The sequence below is a fragment of the Zonotrichia albicollis genome, chromosome 2, assembly GCF_047830755.1.
Source record: "Zonotrichia albicollis isolate bZonAlb1 chromosome 2, bZonAlb1.hap1, whole genome shotgun sequence".
NCBI classification, from domain to species: Eukaryota; Metazoa; Chordata; class Aves; order Passeriformes; family Passerellidae; genus Zonotrichia; species Zonotrichia albicollis.
The window spans coordinates 45,949,868-45,967,463 of record NC_133820.1 but is presented as its reverse complement, the minus strand read 5'-3'; positions in this window follow the sequence as shown (position 1 = coordinate 45,967,463).

The following is a 17,596-nucleotide window of genomic DNA, read 5'->3' as shown; positions in this document are numbered from 1 at the left end:
GATATCTATCCTTGGATCACTCACTGTTGTAGACTTTTTTTTTTCCTGTGCAGGAGGAGGAAATGGGTAGGCTAATAGCTTATTTCACTATTCACTTTTTCACATGGGCCCAGTGATCTGGCAGTCTGGCTCTTACTCATGACAATCTGGCTCTTCCTCCCCAGCTTCCAGCTCCAGTTGCGGTCCTTAGGCAGCTCCCTGCACAGAGCTGGCTCGAGTGATAGCTCAGATTTATAATTCTATCAGGCAAATAGAGCAGCTGTGACCACATCTTACTGAGGCATACATGAGGGAGAGCAGATAATGCTCTAGTCATGGATGATGGCATGGGAACACAGACCTGACTCCCTGTTAAAGTCTCCCTTAGGGAAAGGCTCAAGGAGCTCATTCAATTTCATACCTGATTTCTGTCCTTGCCAGAGGGCAGATAAATGCACCAAGGAAGAGAACAAAGCACTCACAGATGGTCATGTATTTTATTCACCACTAAAGCTGCCTGCCTTGATGGGAGGTGGCCTGGCTCCACCTAGGGATTTCTTTGATGCCTGCTCAGGGGTTAGTGCAGAATTTCCCTGCCTATGCAAAACTTCCACAAGAACCTTACCAGAGAAAGTTGCACAGAGCTTTGTGTTCCAACACCTTTTATTTCTGCTTTTGACTGTAGTCTGAGATAACATTGAACTATACAGCCAGCAAGGTGGATCTCATATCATGCCTTGTGGAAACATGCACTGCAGGCAGTGGGCTGCTCCTCCTGAAATTTGTAGCCCAGGCGTGCCCTCCACTTAGATCTTGAATCCTTAGATCTTCAATTTGTTTCTTTTACACAACCTCCTGATCCAGATTATCCTCCAGAGTATGCAATAGAACAGCATATTTTCTGGATTTGTTTCTAAGGAGAATGATTCTCATATGATAGAACAAAAAATTCCTTCTTTTCTGATAGCTGCTCCTAATCATAATATTATGGGCATTTTTAGAAATAATCAGTTGTTTGCAGATGACAAACCTGGAACTCTGTAGTGATGTCCCATTGCTGACTTCTGAAGTATTTTTGATCTTAAAAAGTATTAGATGATTCAAAGAAGCAATTTTGAAGGACAAAAGAATAAATTTAAAGTTTCTTTTCTGGCTTTTAAAAGAACACAACCTACTGGTAATTCCAGGAGAATTACCCAGGAAAATGGCAAATGAAAGTGTAGGAATTTTCATTTTCTTACCTAGCTATGTTATTCCTGCAATGGTAAAAGACGCGGAGTTTCTGTTAATATTGAATGAGATGATATGCTCAGCAAAAAGTCAGAAGAACAGAGATATGATTTCAGGCAATCATAAACATTGTGGGTTAAATTGTTGGGAGAATTTATGAATATTTGTTTAGGAGACAAAATCTTCACTTAATATTGCAGCTTGTTCCCTTCAGCATTGGTTTCAACTAACACAAGAGGCCTCAAACTTCACTGGCAGTTCTATGACAGAGGTAATACAAATAGAATACATTTAGCAGTTTGGTTGTTCAGAAAGAAGATGGAATGATATACTTTGCCTATGTAACTTTATTTCACCTACTTTGGAAAATCCTGAAATCATTGTGGTTTTCATTTTATTCAGTGAGAAATATATTTATTCACTATTTTGAGAGACCTCTATTTTCAAAAAGCTTCCTAACCCCTTCAGGTTTATAAACTTGGGGTAGTAAAGTGGATAAATAATCTGACATGTTTCTTTTCATACTGTGTATTTAATGTGTTCTGTAATATACACTGTTTTTTTCTTAAAGTTGCTATTTGTGAACAAGAAGAGTCTAAACCAAAATTCAACCACAGAATAGTTATTGAAGGGATCTTCAAAGGTCTTTTGCTACTCTTAATTTCAGAGGGACTGTTGTAGGAATTCAATAAAGGTTATATCCATGCTGTTAGGAAACTTCTCCTGAGGGTTTTTCCCAGCCTCAAAGCCAAGGAATGCAGAGTATCTCCTAAACCCTCTCTACAGCACAGGTTTTTAAAGAGACATTTGGTTGTATTTGCAGTGCACAGTACTTGATCCAAGTCTGCTTCAAGTCCAAAGCATGGCTCCAGTTGCATAGCTCTAAGAAATAGTTATCAAAAATTAATGCATTTTTCAGCTCAAAGAGCCTGAAATGCACTAATGCCTCTTTCATGGTGTCAAAACTTCAAGTTTTGTGGCAATTATGTCTCAGAGCATGTATTAGGAGGTTGTGTAGACACCCAGGGAGGCTTTCTGGGGAGCATTGCTCTACTCTGGTGTGGATCAACCCAAATTGTTTCATTTCATTCTATACTGCCTGAGAGTTTTCTGGAGTCAGAAGTGTTTGGAGTTATAGCCAGACTTGACTTGGGAAAAGCCTAGCCTACCTTTGAAAGGGTCTAGGAAAAAAATCAGGACATTTAAGTTGGATCTGAAGAGTCAGAAAAGCCAGAGATAACTGACAGTAGTAGCACTACCCAATAAAGGTTCCAAGTTTAGTCATTCTCAGCAGAATTACATCTAAGCATGTGATTTCTGTGGTACTTCCAATTTTAAACTGATTCTTGAGGATACTGTGACCTCTTATCCTTTTCCTTCTCTGTTAGTCTGACAGTTCCAAATGAGCCTCATTTGTCTTGGAATCTGATCAGGTGGTCAGTGTGAACTAAACCTGCCTTTCCCAAGCCAAAACTTCAAATATACAGTCGATACAGGACTGGCAGCTGCAGTTTCTATCCTCTTATCTATTAGAATGTGTCCATTCAATCTGCAAATTGAAATACTAAAATATTGCCCAACATTCTGGACATTTTTAAATTGTTAAAATCCTTTTTTTCTTAAGCTTGTGTCTGGAAAGAATTAATTGTTCCACCCCTGAACATTTCCAGTTGACAGCACCTCCACTCATTTCCATTGAGAACTTTTATTTCTACCATTGTGTTATTTCCTATTTGCTTCTCACCACTAGCTCCCTTTGATTCAAATCCATGTATTTATGTAGAGTGGTGCTGGGGAGCTGAATGGCACTGAGAGTTGCTTGTACACCATGGAGCCCAGACACTTCTGCAGGCACAGTTATTGATCCTGCAGGGAAATGTCATGTCACTGAAATTCCAGCAGAGATCAATGTGTGAGCAGAACTGCAAAGAGCAGTGAGATGTGCAGCTTAATTTGTGTCTTCATGGTATTCTGAATGCAGCCAGATGGTTTACTGTGAGCAAGATAAATCATATAAACTTTTTGAACTGCCTTTAAGTGTTGGGCTCTGCTGTAGGAGAAAATTTCTTCACTGACATAAATGCAAGAACATGATAAGTAATAATCTGAACGGGAGCTTTTATACGTTCACTCTTAATGCATTTTACAGCCAGAAGAGCTGCATTTGTGTGCTTTTTAATTTTTGGATACCCATGAAGAAAAGTGGCTTAGGCTTTGGAAACTTCTTAGTGCTTTTCTAAAGCACTGCACTCTTAATCTTAAACAAGAGATAATTTTCAGGGAACATATTTTTCTTGTCCTTCACCCCAATGCTTAGTGTTTGCAGCATGAAAAGAGAAAACAGAGACTGCTGTGCCTCTGCCTCCCAGTGAAATAAAATATTGCCATGCTAATTGTTATCATCTTGGCATCTGAGTTAAGCCCACATGGTTTTCCCTTCATGCCTGTGGTCAGCCAGAGGCAAAGGTGCAAAGTTAGTTGGAATAAAGAGAAAATACACTGTTGAATTTTAAGTTGATTGATATATAGAATAGAAACTAACTGAGGTGACTGGTATTAAAGAATGGAGGTATTTATTAGAAAAATATCACCTTTGGTTGATTGGTAGAGTATAATTAGTAGAAAAGTATGGTCTGTCGGAGACTGGTGATGATGGAAAACTGTATGGCAAGATGGATGAAGAATATCCACTTGGGAGACTTATGTGCTTCCTAGACCAGAGATTACTGATAAAAGCCTAAGCAGTGGAGATCAGTTTGGAGAATGGGTTTCCAGAGACCCCAGAGAAGATCCTTCAATAGCTGGGAGAGAGAGGGGAGGAGAGAAGGTGGGAGGGGAGGCGAGGGGAGAGGAGAGGAACCACTATGTGCTTGAGGCAGAGAAGCTATACATGTGGACTCTGGGCTGGATTGGTGAGAGAGCACCCCCAAAAGTGTGATGTTCAGCCATCGTTATGGATACCCTCTGCTGCTCATCAGTCATACAGCATATAGAAGCAAGTCTTCTATGGCGTTACCATACTGATGGTGTACTATTAAAGTTCTCTCTATTATTAAGATATTGGAAAGAATAATTATCAATACATGTAGTACTGCTTTAACTAATCAAGCAAAGTGTAGCTCAGTTTTCCTTTAAATATTTACATTCAATAATGTATGAATTGTCAACTGCTCAACCATCAGTCTCTCTGTGCAGATTGGTCTTAAATTTCCAGAGCCTTGTGTTTCGCCCTCTGAAATCTAGCTCTTCACAGGATTGCAGGATAGATAAGGGTGGCAGAAAGCTCTGGACATTGTCCAAGCCCTCTCCTTGAACAGTGTCTGCTAGAGCTGGTTGTCCAGAGCAATGTCCACCTTGCTTTTGAATATCTGCAAGCACAGAAACTTCTTTTCCTGTGTTCCACAGGTTGTGCTCCACCCAATCATCTCTTCTAGGAAAAGAGATCTCAGCTTAGCTAGCCATGCCTTCCAGGCTGCCTGTAGACTGTGGCAGACAGGATTGAACTAGTGACATTGAACCATGCTTTTTATTTATTTTTGAAACTATAAGTATGGGAACCTCCTCAAACAAGAAAGCTAAGGGGGAAAACAACCTCCTCACGCAAAAATACCATGCAGCTCCTTGCATTACACCCCAATTCCTGCTTTTAAGGAACATAAAATTAGGCTGTGCTCCAATCCAGAATTTACTCTTCACTGCTGGTTTAGGCACGGTCAAAGAGGTATCTCACTTGCATTTGCTGATTTGCAGTGTGGACATGAATGTGGGTAGTAACACTTGAGTGGTCATACTCCTCCCCTAGATACCTTCTGTGCTAGAGATATGGGAATCCAATAGACCTGGATATCTGGTGAGCCAATGCCAACCGCCAGGCAGGAGGGGAATGAGTGTTGGATATTAGCTGTGGTCAGTGACAGCCTGAATGTCTTCTGTCTGCCCTACTTAAGTAAAAGAGAATTAGTAATGAGAGAGAGCCTCAATTATGTTTTCAGAATAAGTAAGAAGCTGAGATTATAAAAAGAAGAATTGAACAAGTAGATATAGTTTAGACATGCACTGAGAAAGGAAAATAAAAACTGTGATAAAAATAATTTCTCACTCTTTGCTCCTGAAATTTATATTCTCATCCCTGGCCATGTCTGGGAAGTCAGGTATCTCAGGAATCCAGCTCTGTATAAATGTTTTCCTTGTCTGGCAATCAAAAGACCCAAAAAGAAGTGAGATACAATGGTACAATCTGTAAAGCACAACCAGATGTGGGGAAAGTAAGTGGTGCAAATCTCTTAATACTTGTGAGAATACAGTAGGAGTGAATACTGAATAGAGTGTCATATCTTAAAAAGATATTTTCTGAGGTTTCTGCTCAGCTTAATAATGGGTAGATCAGCACATTTTTACTTTGTAAGCTTTCAGTTTTACTTTTTGACTGAAGGCTAGAAACTTTTAAACATGCTATCAAGATTATTTTAGTGAAGTTTTCCTAATGATGGAGGGAAAATGGGTGTTACTTTTTGTGTCATTGTCCAAAACCAATGTAAGGACAGGCATCATGATCAGAAAGACTATTTTTGGTGACATACTAGTTTCTGCTATCTTTAGATTTGAAAAATGTTCTTTTTCTCATTAAATGTAACCTACTTGTACAACGCACTCACACTGTGATATATAATATCCTTTACTGAGGGAGAATGTGCATACAAATCTTCAAGGAAAGATAACAATTTTAGTCCAAACTCTTCTGTAAAGAAGAGAAAGGACAGGCATTCATTCAGTTTATCTAACAACCTTCCTTGCATTTATACTCTTTCTATAATGAGGAAATCAAGTTAACTTCATCTGTGAATCCTTTTCATATTTTTCAGGGGAGTGTCTGTGATGAGATGGCCATTAACACCTGTGGGAAGGTTTGTGTAAGGATAGAACTCTTCACTCTTGAAGTTCATGGCACCTGCTTTCTTAAGCCCTCAAGCTACCTTGGCTGATTTTGTGTAGAATAAGTGGTGTAACAGCTCAGTTGAGGCAAAAGATATTGTTTGGCAACAAAAGCATCTGTAACAGGCAATATCAAACCAGCTTCTACTTTGAACATTGAATTAGATTATATAGAAGATGAGAAATTAGTGGGATATATTTAGAAGTCATGCAATGTGGTCGAATCACTACAATGATTTTCAGAAGAAGAAGGTGAAAAAGTAATTTGACCTGCATTTACAGATATCTGTAGGTGTATTTAACTTATACTATTCTTATTTAGTATTCTTATACTAAAATTGATCCTATTCCGCAGCTAATTAAAGTTGGAATGTTTTCCAAAGGATATTACTTTTTTTAAAGCAAGTGTATCAAATTAGTATTCATACAACATCCAGTGGTTCCTTCCAACCTAAATTAAGCTGTTTTTAAAAAATATATTTCCTGGCATAAAAAACCAATTCTTAAGCAGTCTTGGGTTTGTGTGCCAGTCTCAGCTAGACAAAATGGGTACTTCAGTGCAGTATCATTGCCATATTTTTAGATGGGGTTCCAAACAGTGGACTATTTTTTTCTCTGTGATTACTCTGGCTGTGCCCAAGCCAGCTCCCATATGGTCTTCACAAGTTCTCTTTCTTCAAGTGTTGATGCTCTTGGTACAAGATCTGTCTCTGGAAAATTTTCTCATTCTAAATGTTTTGGTAATGGGTGTGTTATGAGCTTTTTGTGCTAAAGCGTCAGCCAAAATATTAGTTTCAATAAGTTTTTAAGCAGTAAATGTATTTTCCTTACTGAAGATGTTGACTTAATTTAGGTCTTAATCAACAAGAATTATGACAATCAACCTGCTAGAATCAGTAATTTTATTTGATAGGAAATTAATTTAAACAGTGTATCATTTATCCTTCGTTTGAAAGTGAGCATCTCTTTTGTTCCCTTTTACTGAACTGGTAACTGATTTATACCAGGCTAATCCTTATTATTTCCCTGAAGTTTTTCCTGTCTAATATTGATGTAAATGAGACCAGGGCTCTCTTCTACCATCAATGACTGAACATAACCACCATTAATTGCTGTTTCATCAGGCAATTGATAACATATTCTTCAGCTAAGAATAGCTATGTCTCTTTGAACCACTTCTAATGCAATTATAAAAGGCAGAAGAGCTTTAAAAGTGGCTTTAAGTTTATTTAAAAGTGATGGTGTTCTTTGAGTAGTACACATGGATGAGACATGAATGATAAGGCTTTGGAAACTAGAAATGTTAAGGCTTCTCACAGTGAATACAGGATTGTAAAAATTAAATTTTTTTTTTCTGTTACATTGTCAGAAAAATGATTATACTTACAACAACTTTTTTAATGAGTCTGTATTAGAGAACACCAGTCATCTACAAAAATGTAACTTAAGTTCAAAGCACTTTTTACTGTGCATTGAATTAGGTTATTCTATCTTCTGTCAAGTTCACTTTGAGTTCCATTCATGAGGGTCATATTTGGGTCACCCAATCATTAGAGAGAAGGAGAAAAAAAATGGATTGAAATAGGAAGCATCTAAAATTTTCTAAGAGAAATTAATACACAGTCTGACATGAAACTTCTTTTACATAATTTATACAAACTGATTCAACATCATGCTGGTAGTATCACTTTAAAAAAAGAATTACTTTCTCAATCTCATGTAAGTAATTTTGTTTTGAGAGGACATTCAACTAAAATCAATGGCACAGATCTATCACTTACTGTACCTTGGGACAGGACTTCAGTATGGAAGAAGGGATCCATATTCCAGTTTTCCTATGATTCAGTTTCCTTGAACAATGTATTTTACTGTTTATTTTAAGAATCTTTCCCCAAATGGGATTATTCCTCTTGTTGAGTTCTTGCATTGAAATCAGAGCATGTTTCTCTGTGGGTTTCCATTGGCACAGCATCATTTTGCCATTAAACAGGGCTGTTCTACCAGGTTTGCATTAAGATAATTGTCCCCAGTTTTAGTCTAGCAGCTTTATGAACTGCTTCCACAGTGCCATGCTGATCTTCAGGATGTGTGGATGTTTGAAATCACACAAAAATGTGAGCATCTGCTGGTTTGCAGAAAGACTTGAATGCTACTTTTGTCTGGGGAGTCTGTAACAAACCCCCACCTCTTCCCAGATCCTTCTACAGTTCATTTCATTTGTTACTAAATGAAGTATTTATTTCAAATCTGAAACTTCCTTTTGTTATCTGTTACAAAATTCAAAATCTTGGGTTAGATTGAGTTAAATATGGAATTTGAATTTATCTTATTTCCTTTTGCTTTTGACACTTGTTTGGAAAAATCTGTTATTCACTTAATTCTAGCTTTAGTGACAACTAAAATTCTGGATAACTTAAAACTAAAAAAGTTACTGAGTTTTTTTGTGGCATTTCTTGTAATACAGTGGGATTTGCATCAACTAATGATGCAGAAAAAAAAGAAAAATTTAAATGAATAGTCCAAAAAGTAGGCTATGCTACAAAAAGTGATTGGGGTCTTTCTATAGCCAAAATTGAATAGGAGACTGCAGAGGGTACATAATCCCTTAAGGCAGGAAGAATGAATCACCATCTGGAAGCACCTGTTCCTCTCTGCAGACCATGAAGAAAGAGAAAAATCAGCACAGACTAGGTGCTTTAATTTCATTGTCACTTCAAGCAATTTGAATTCATCCTTAGCATCACTAGTACCTTAGGAGAATTTATACCGAGTGTTTTGTGCAATGTGTCAATTATTTAATGAGATTGAAACAAGCTATTTAAAGATTTTCACTGTTATTTTTGGTATTTTTGAATTGAATATGCGTACTTTAGGTTAGCATTCCATCCAGATTGGAATCCTGACCTTTGTATTGCTAAAAGCCATGCTGGAATGATATACTCCATCCAAATAAAGAGTTTTAAATGCTCCCTCTTTAAAAATTAAAATATTTTTTCTATTTGAATCTTGTTTCATATTTTAATAATGACCTGAATTATTTAACAGCATTTGGGCTAAATAAAAACCTCTATGACATGCTTTCTCCTTTGCCATCTGAGACACTGCTATGCAAAATAATGTCTGTGTGGAAGAGCAGAGGGCTCCCCTGTGACCTGTGGTGTGTATAATTTAATCACAGGCTGTTTGCTTGTGCAGGCACCTTAATGGCTGAGGATAGAAACTGCTATGAAGGTTTCTCTTAGTATGACTGTGGCTCTGTACTATTGTGTTAGTTCTGTTTGTTTGTCCTTGTTACAGTGCTGCAGGAATCCTGTGCCAGGCTGGGGGACAGAGGGGATGTAGAGTGAAGGATACATTTCCCCTCTGGTTTGTAGATATGCTGCTTTGAAGCCTCCTGGGAGCTGTATGTCTGACATTTTTCTCCCATTGAGCTCTTTAGAAAGGGCTTGCAAGATCTGATCTAACAGCTGTGGCTCAAGAAGACTGGCAGGCAGTGTAGTTTTATTTTTCCTCAGCTCATAAACCTGCATAGAGGACCCTTAGGATTGCCTAGTCTTGGGTCTGCAATACATTTTTACCAGGAGGTGCCAATGAAAGCTATGTTTCCCCCATGACCTCAACGTGAAAATAACAAATGATCCAAGTGCTGAGACTCAGCCCTTGGCTGCCTTGAGCTGGTACCTCTCAAGGGACACCTGTAGAACTCTGTGTGTTGGCCAGGCCATATGTTATCCTAAGGCTGTTATCATGTCACAGAAATAGAAATATTAATCTCTATTGCATAGTTGCTATTAAATTATTGAACAGAAGCCAGAAAACAGTTATTCCTTTTTGTTGGCTTGGGAAAAACCTCTATTTTCATCATCTCCTTGTTCTCCATAAGGAGATGAGGCTGAAATGTTATATGATGATATTTAGAAAATATATTCAAAAATGTCTTTGAGATAATACTTTATGTAATTGAATTCTTAGATTTCCTGTGATAGCTAGAGCTGCTGTGGACTCATTTCAGTGATTGCTATAGTGGTGTGGACTCAATTTCTCCCTACCTGCCATTACCACTATTACATTTCTGCAGCCAAGCTGTTCCTACTTCTGAGTTCTGTCCTGTAGAAAGCTGCAAAGCAGTTCTGAGCTACCTCTCCTGGCAACTGTACTCAGAAAGATGAAGGGCACATCTTGTCATCTTTACCAAAGTTACAATTTATGAGATCATGAAGGGGCACAAGCAGATAACAGGGGAAGACATGCACAATGTTTTATTCCCAAGAGTACTTGCATGCCCGTGTGGCTCATGTGCTCGTACTTGTGTGGTGGGTTGACCCTGGATGCATACCAGGTGCCCACCAAAGCCAGTCTATCCCTCCCCTCCGTAACTGGGCAGAGGAGAGAATATACAATTAAAGTCTTGGGGTCAGCATAAGGGCAAGGAGAAATCACTTACCAATTGCTGTCATTAGCAAAACAGACTCAGTTCAGGAAAATTAATTTAATATCTGTCAGATAGTATAGCTTGTTTCGTTAGTGTTCTAACAGGTAATTGCACATTAGGTCTGCCATGTTGGAAAGGAATTATTTCATCTCTGGTTCTACTGGTCAGTACAGGTCTGAATGTTGCCTTAATTGCTGACTAGTGGGGTTTTCTGTTCATGGCACCCTGTGTTCACAAGACCCAGACTCCTAGCAGAGCTGTGGTGCTTCAGACACTTCTAGAATGGTGGGGATAGCTTTGGGTTTCTTCTAGGCTTTTGTAGAAGTCAAGTTCCCAGGCTTATATATAATGTCATTATTTCTTCATCAACCTGAGGCCCAGGATCAGTGGACTAGGGTTGGTGTTTCAGGATTTAGCTAAAAAGGATGTCAACACAGACTCCAGCTGTGTGAAGTGATACTGCACTGAACCATGCCTACTCATTTAAAGGATGCACAAGTGTCTTTGTCTGTGATGAGGATCTTAGGCATCTTCAAATGAGGCTAGACTAAAATATCCAGACAGTTAATTCTATTTTCAGACTTTTACTGTTAGAAGAAACTCCAAAGGAATCTTCCTTTGTTAGAAAAGGGAATCTCTGAAGAAATGGGCAAGTATTTTACTCTCTGATCCTTGTTTTGTGTCTTGGAAATCATTAGATAGGAGTTAATATATTGATGCTTCTTTGATTTCATTTATGCAAATGTAGCTTAATTAAAGTCAGCCATCCTAATTTGTAGCTGATTCTCTGAGATCAGAATCTCACCTGAGGAGTACCCTATTTGGATGCAGTATCTCATTTCCATGCACAGTAAATTCAGGCATAAATATTAATTCTCTACTCATATATTCTTCTGGATATGATTGCTGATGTTTTTCTTCCATGCAGATGTGACATCATTTCAACTTTTTTCTGTCTAGATAATTTTTTAAAAAGCAGAATGAGATTGTTTTGGTGTGACCTCTGTAAATGACTGGGAGGCTGAAACAGCAAATCTGAAGCAAAGGAGCTGACTCAACAGAGCCAGTTGTGTTTGTCAGGGCTTATCATTGCAATTTTTCTAGGATGCTTGGCTCAAAAACTATTCTACACATGCGTGCATACACACACGACGTATACACAAATAGAAAAATAGGCACAATGAAGATCACAAGCAACCATAAATAACTTCCTTTCTTCACTTTGCTTGTACTCCATGGAGCATGTAAGAATTAAAATGCAAAACAGAGTCATTTCAATGGTTCCTTTACCATGCAGACACTATCTACTGTTGTCAGGTTTCATCATTGTACACTCAGATTTCATTCCTTACTTTTTACTGTCTGTCATGATTTAGGAATGTCTTAGTCACATTTCAATGGGTATTTGATATGTTGCTATTTAGTGCTCTAGTTGTAAAACACTTACAAATGACAGTAGGACAAGGACAGTAGAAAGATGTCTTTACATTACAGACAAGTCGTTTATAATATTCAATATCTCCTCATATGTGACATTTACAATGGCTAGTGTTTTTAAGGCCATCTGGTTAATAGCTGTTCAGCTTAAAAGGCAAGGTACAGGAAAAATCACAATTAAGTTACAGGAAAAATAAAAATTAAACACACAGCTACCTAAACTGTAACACAGATAATAGAGCCACTAACAAAGACCAGTCAGTGATCATTAGGCAACTGATGAAGCTATTCAAGCACACCCTTGGCGAGATTAAATCTAGAATTTTGTATCTGGTAAGAAGGGAAAATAATTGTCATTGTAATCTTTCCTATCTTCCTATTAAAGTCTATGTCTAACTATTTGCTGTGTGACCTTGTTCTCTTCTCTCTCTGGAGATATATGAGTGATTTGACAGTGAACTTCAAGCAAGACTAGCCAGTGACTAAAAGGAGCTTGGAACCTGGAGACATCCAAGGTGGGAGATAGAGGCTGGATAAACAGTACCTGGGGTTTGTGCTTGGATTCTAGATGGATTTACAATCTTGTCTAAGGTTTGAGGGCATCTATAAAACTGAAAATAGAACTCCTTTAGAAACTACCACCCAAAGTTCCAGTTTAAGCAACTTAATCCTGTTAAATTGAAATACACTTTCTCTCTGCAAATGGTTATCCTTGAAGATGACAGAAGAAGACAATCCTCCCAAAGCAGCATGGGTCACTCTTCCATGGGATGCAATCCTTCAGGCACAGTCTGCTCCAGTGTGGGTCCTTCACAGGATCCTATGTTCTACCAGGAAATCTGTTCCAGCATGGGCTCCTCGCTCCACAGGTCTGTAGGTCCCTGCCAGGACCCTGCTCCAGCACAGTCCTCCCATGGTGTCACAGCTCTCTCTCAGGCATCCACCTTCTCTGGTGCAGGTCTCCTCCAGGGGCTCCAGGTGGATCTCTGCATCCCTGTGGTTTTCCATGGGCTGCACCATGGACTGCAGGGGAATCTCAGCTCTGGCACCTGGAGCAGCTCCACCTCTTCCTCCTGCACTGACTCTGCTGTCTGGGTAGTTGTTTTTGCAGAACTGCAAAGACAGTAATCACTGTTGTTATTTATCATTGTTGAAGACTTCAGAAAGACCTGTGATGTAACGATGGGGGTTGTGAGCAAGAGAAGACAAACCTTTTAGGAGAAAAAGGTGAAATCACTAAAATAAGTCATGTCAAAAATGATTTTCAACTAAAACCACGTTTCTATTTAACCAAACTTTTTCACCATGAGTAACGGTCTTTGACCACAATGCAATACATTGTGAAAGATGCTGTATGATAAGGGTGATTGGCCTACAGAGGAGGGAGAATTGAGACAACACAGGTCTCCTTCCCATGTGTCACTGAGATTTTATTTTATAGAGGCATATTTGGTTTTCAGTCAACTATTTAAAAATTTTTATTCATATTCCTTTTCTTTTTATTCATTTTCACTCAATAGCTTAACCTTTAGTGAAGAGAATAAACTGCCTTACTGCCTTCTGATGTGTTTTCATCAGACAATCTTTTGATTGTCAACAGTAATGAATGATAGAGCTAATCCAGGAGATGTCTGTGGAAGCTGAATCCACATGGGATACCAGAGAGTCAGCAGGATCTTTCCCTCCTACCGCAGGAAAGTCTAGATATTTCCATCTGAGCCCCAGCACTGGGCTCTGATACAATGAAGGAAATTGGCTTGTTTAAGGGTCTTTATCTTTGTTGACCATGGAAAGAAACTCTTTCTTATATGCATCCATTAATATCAAAGGATGTTCTGTTAACAATAAATTAACTTGTTAACTTCTATTAACTATAGTCTAAGAATATAGTCTGGGTCAGATGTAGGTGCTTATACTGGAAACACCACAAAATACATAAAAGGAACTTGCATATTTATTTTTCTCTGTGCTTCAAAACTCTTTTGCATTGTCTAAAACATACTACCCTTCAAACTTGCTTCTTTGCTTCTACCCTACTTTTGAGTAAACGTCCCACTTTGAGCAAGTGTTAGTGTTACAAATAGTCTTTGTTATCCATAAAGTTTTCATCAGCTTTCCAGCATTTACTAAGTTTGATTTTAACTAACTTGGAGTCAGCTGTGACCCACCAGTACATGGCTGTGGCTCAGTTCTGTGGACAAAAGAGATGCCAGGTTTCTCACTAGCACTTGTCATGAGCAATGATAGCACAGGAGCTTGTCTGTAAAGAACCTGCTGGATGTCTCCAGGAACAGCTAATAAATGCAGTGTGTTTCAGTCAGGAAAAGATGTCAGAGAATTTGTCTTGTGCAGAGAAAGGAAAATCAATCAGATCAATACAAAGTAAAAATGTTATTGTTTTATCCCAGTGAAAGTAAACTACTGCTGGCATTACTGTAGTCATCTTGTTTTTCCCCTGCAGAATATTGTCTGCATGAGAGAGTTGCACAGTGATTCTGCTATGACCAGTGAGGCTATGACAGCCATTTAAAGCTCCCTGGGGTAGACCTTTGGTACTGATTCTACAGTTACACCTGTAACACTAGAATAAAAAGAGAATGAAATAAGTATTTCAGAGAGAAAAAAGGGAAAAGAGAACAAAAATTGAAGAGGATAGATATATGACAAAAACAAGTGCTCCATGGGTTGCAGAGGAGATGGGACACAGCTCCATGTCTCATTAGAGAAGCAATTGAGTCACCAAAAGTCCAAGAGCAGCGTTTTAAGGATTGGTTGGAAAAAGAATAACTGGTTGTTTGTATTGTCCTATGTTGTCCTGTTTCCCCTCACTCCTGTAAATAAAAAACTGCTGTTTTAGCCACTTGAATGAATCATCATTGAGAGGTGAAGAATTGTGACTTATTAAGTAAGCAAAGATCATCATTTAATGTTTCTGGGTTTCTTAGAAGGGTTCAAGTCACCCTTTATTTGAGACTTCAGAAAATGAGCCTGGCCCTTGGGACTGCCAGTTGAGGCTTGGCAGAAGAGTTATGTGAATACATCTGTATATATTGTGTGGCTTTAGCCACTGTGCAATTTCCACTCCCCATGGTGGCTGAGCTGACTGCACAAGCTATGAATTATTACTGCAGTGGAGCCTGAAGCAGGATTTGCATTTAGAAAGGGGACTAATGGGAGTTTTTCCTGCATTGACCTAGGTCAAACATATCTGCTGGAAGTTGTTTCTTTGCATGACTTAACCTCATTTGCAAGCTTTAGAATATTGCTATCACTAATATTGTCTTCTTCCTAGCAGGGAATTGTGGCTAACAACCCCAATTCCTAGTTACCTGGAATTTCGAGTTTCATTAAACTTTAATGCTCTTTTATTTCAGTCTGAATCAACTGATTTTTTCCTTGTGGGGCTATTGCTTGTTAAACCAAAGCTCCCAGGATCTTCTATCTTTTCTCTGGAGTTATGACTCTTTTTTAGCCTAGACACAGTGCCAAAGCAAAGCCTATCACGAAGCCAGGCATCTTTTTTGATGGGTTTCATTTATAGAAGTGACCTGGACACCCAAGGCATGGGTTCAAAGACCACTCTATCCCTGTCTATATCTTGCTGAGTCCCTGCTGTGGTTTGTGTCTCATGCAATCCAGCGCTCTCCTAGACAACTGCTGGGCTATCTGCATCAGCCAGAGTGAATGAGACCCTGCAGCTTTGGCAGAGATGAGAGGTTCACTGTGCAGATGACAGTGCCAAGACACTTACCCTTGAAGCCAGAGAAAGGGCCTGTACTTATTAGTGAAATCTTAACCTCTAAGTCTTACCTTGAATTTGCTGAGAGCTATAAGTTACTTAAAGACCCAGTGAAGTTTTTAAATGAGGCTTAGAGTCATTAGTCTCTCTTCTTGGGCAATAATGGAGTATAGTTATAGCACCTCTATAAAGTCACTGCTCTCCTCCTGTAGTGACTTTCACACTCCAGGTTCTGGGGCACAGTACGATGGATAGTATTCATCACTACCAGTGAAATGAACCACACTCCCTGCTGCTGTGCATCAATTAATAACCTGGATGCAGCAATACTGTGTAATTGGGACAGTGGTGATCCACAGGGAACATCGGTCATGAAACTGTCTACTGATGTGGTTTTGCTCTTTAGCTCCTAGTTGTTAGTTCAGCTGGCTAAGAGATTGTACACAGGAGTTTTAGGGAACAAAGTGAAAAAAAAAAAAAGGTGCATCCCGTTGAAATTTTAAACAAATGCATTTAGGGAAGATATGAATTTTCAAGCATGAGGTGTTCACTCATGTTCCTGGAAGAAGCAGTACAGAGCAAATGATCAGGACCCGAGTACCACATCTTGTCCAGTTGCTGGCACTGTTAGAAGCAAAGCACTCCCTCCCACCACAAACAGGGCACCAACTCCCAGTCAGAAGGAAGAGTGCCATTCACTGAATGGCAATGACTTCCAAGCACTGAGCCAGGCAAATCCAACTTGACTTCAGGGTCAAAAGTCAGCAGAGAGAGCAGAGGTATGGTAGTTAATGACTGTGGGTTGCCCGTAATCTTCTGACCAGAAGTCACTGGTAGCTGTGTTTGATAATGAGGATAGCTTTTACCTAGATGAAATAAAGTAATATATATACAAGCAACATGAAAAACCATTGTGTATTTGCATTTTTACTCCTGAAAAATGAGGATGATTTGCTGTTCGTTGAGCTAAATGTATAGGCTGTGGATATTGCATTTTGATGTATCAGATGGACAGCCTTTCCTTAGAGGTAATTTGTATGAATAATTTAGAGTTTCAGGGAAGATTTTTTATTTCTTTCCATTTGTGTTTGTTAAAGTAATGTTAGCCTCATAGTGTTTGGCATGGTCTCTTGAAAACACAGCTAGAAATGCCACTAAAGCTAATAATTCAACTACATTTTGCTGTATAATGAGCCAATCATCACAATCGTTTTATTGAAGTATATGCATCATCAACCAAACACTGCTATTTGCTCATCTGAATTCCAGCAGCATGAAGACATTTAGAAGCACTTGTGTTGTGTGTTGTTCTAATGGCCTGCAGCAGCTAAAAGTGCTCTTCTGATAAAACTTCAGTTGAGGTCCCCTGTTAGAATTGACTGGGGCCTTTATAATCACTATCAGTTTTCTTAAGCCTTAAGAATCTTGCTTGTTTCAGACTCCATAAATCTTAGTCAAGATTGCTGCTTGTGGTCTGTTTTCCCTTGGTCATTTGAAATATGTGTCTTTTCCTGTTGCATTAAAAGGAATAGAAATTTATGGCATATGATGTACTGCCTCTGTGTTGCCATCTTCCTGAGATTGGAACACGATACTTTCCATTGACAAATCATTTTGTGTTTGGCTCTTATCAGAGGGAAAACCTTGTGTGAGTCACATCAACAACACATTTCTCATCTGGACCACTGGGAACAGTGTACAGGAAGAAGTGTCTTGGGGGTGATGTTTGATAAGAATACAGGCCACTATTTTAATGTTTTTTCTGCTTCTTTCCAATGCCCACACACATAGTCACACATTTGCATTTATACTGCAAGCACATCAAGCCCATCAAATCTGTTCCAAAC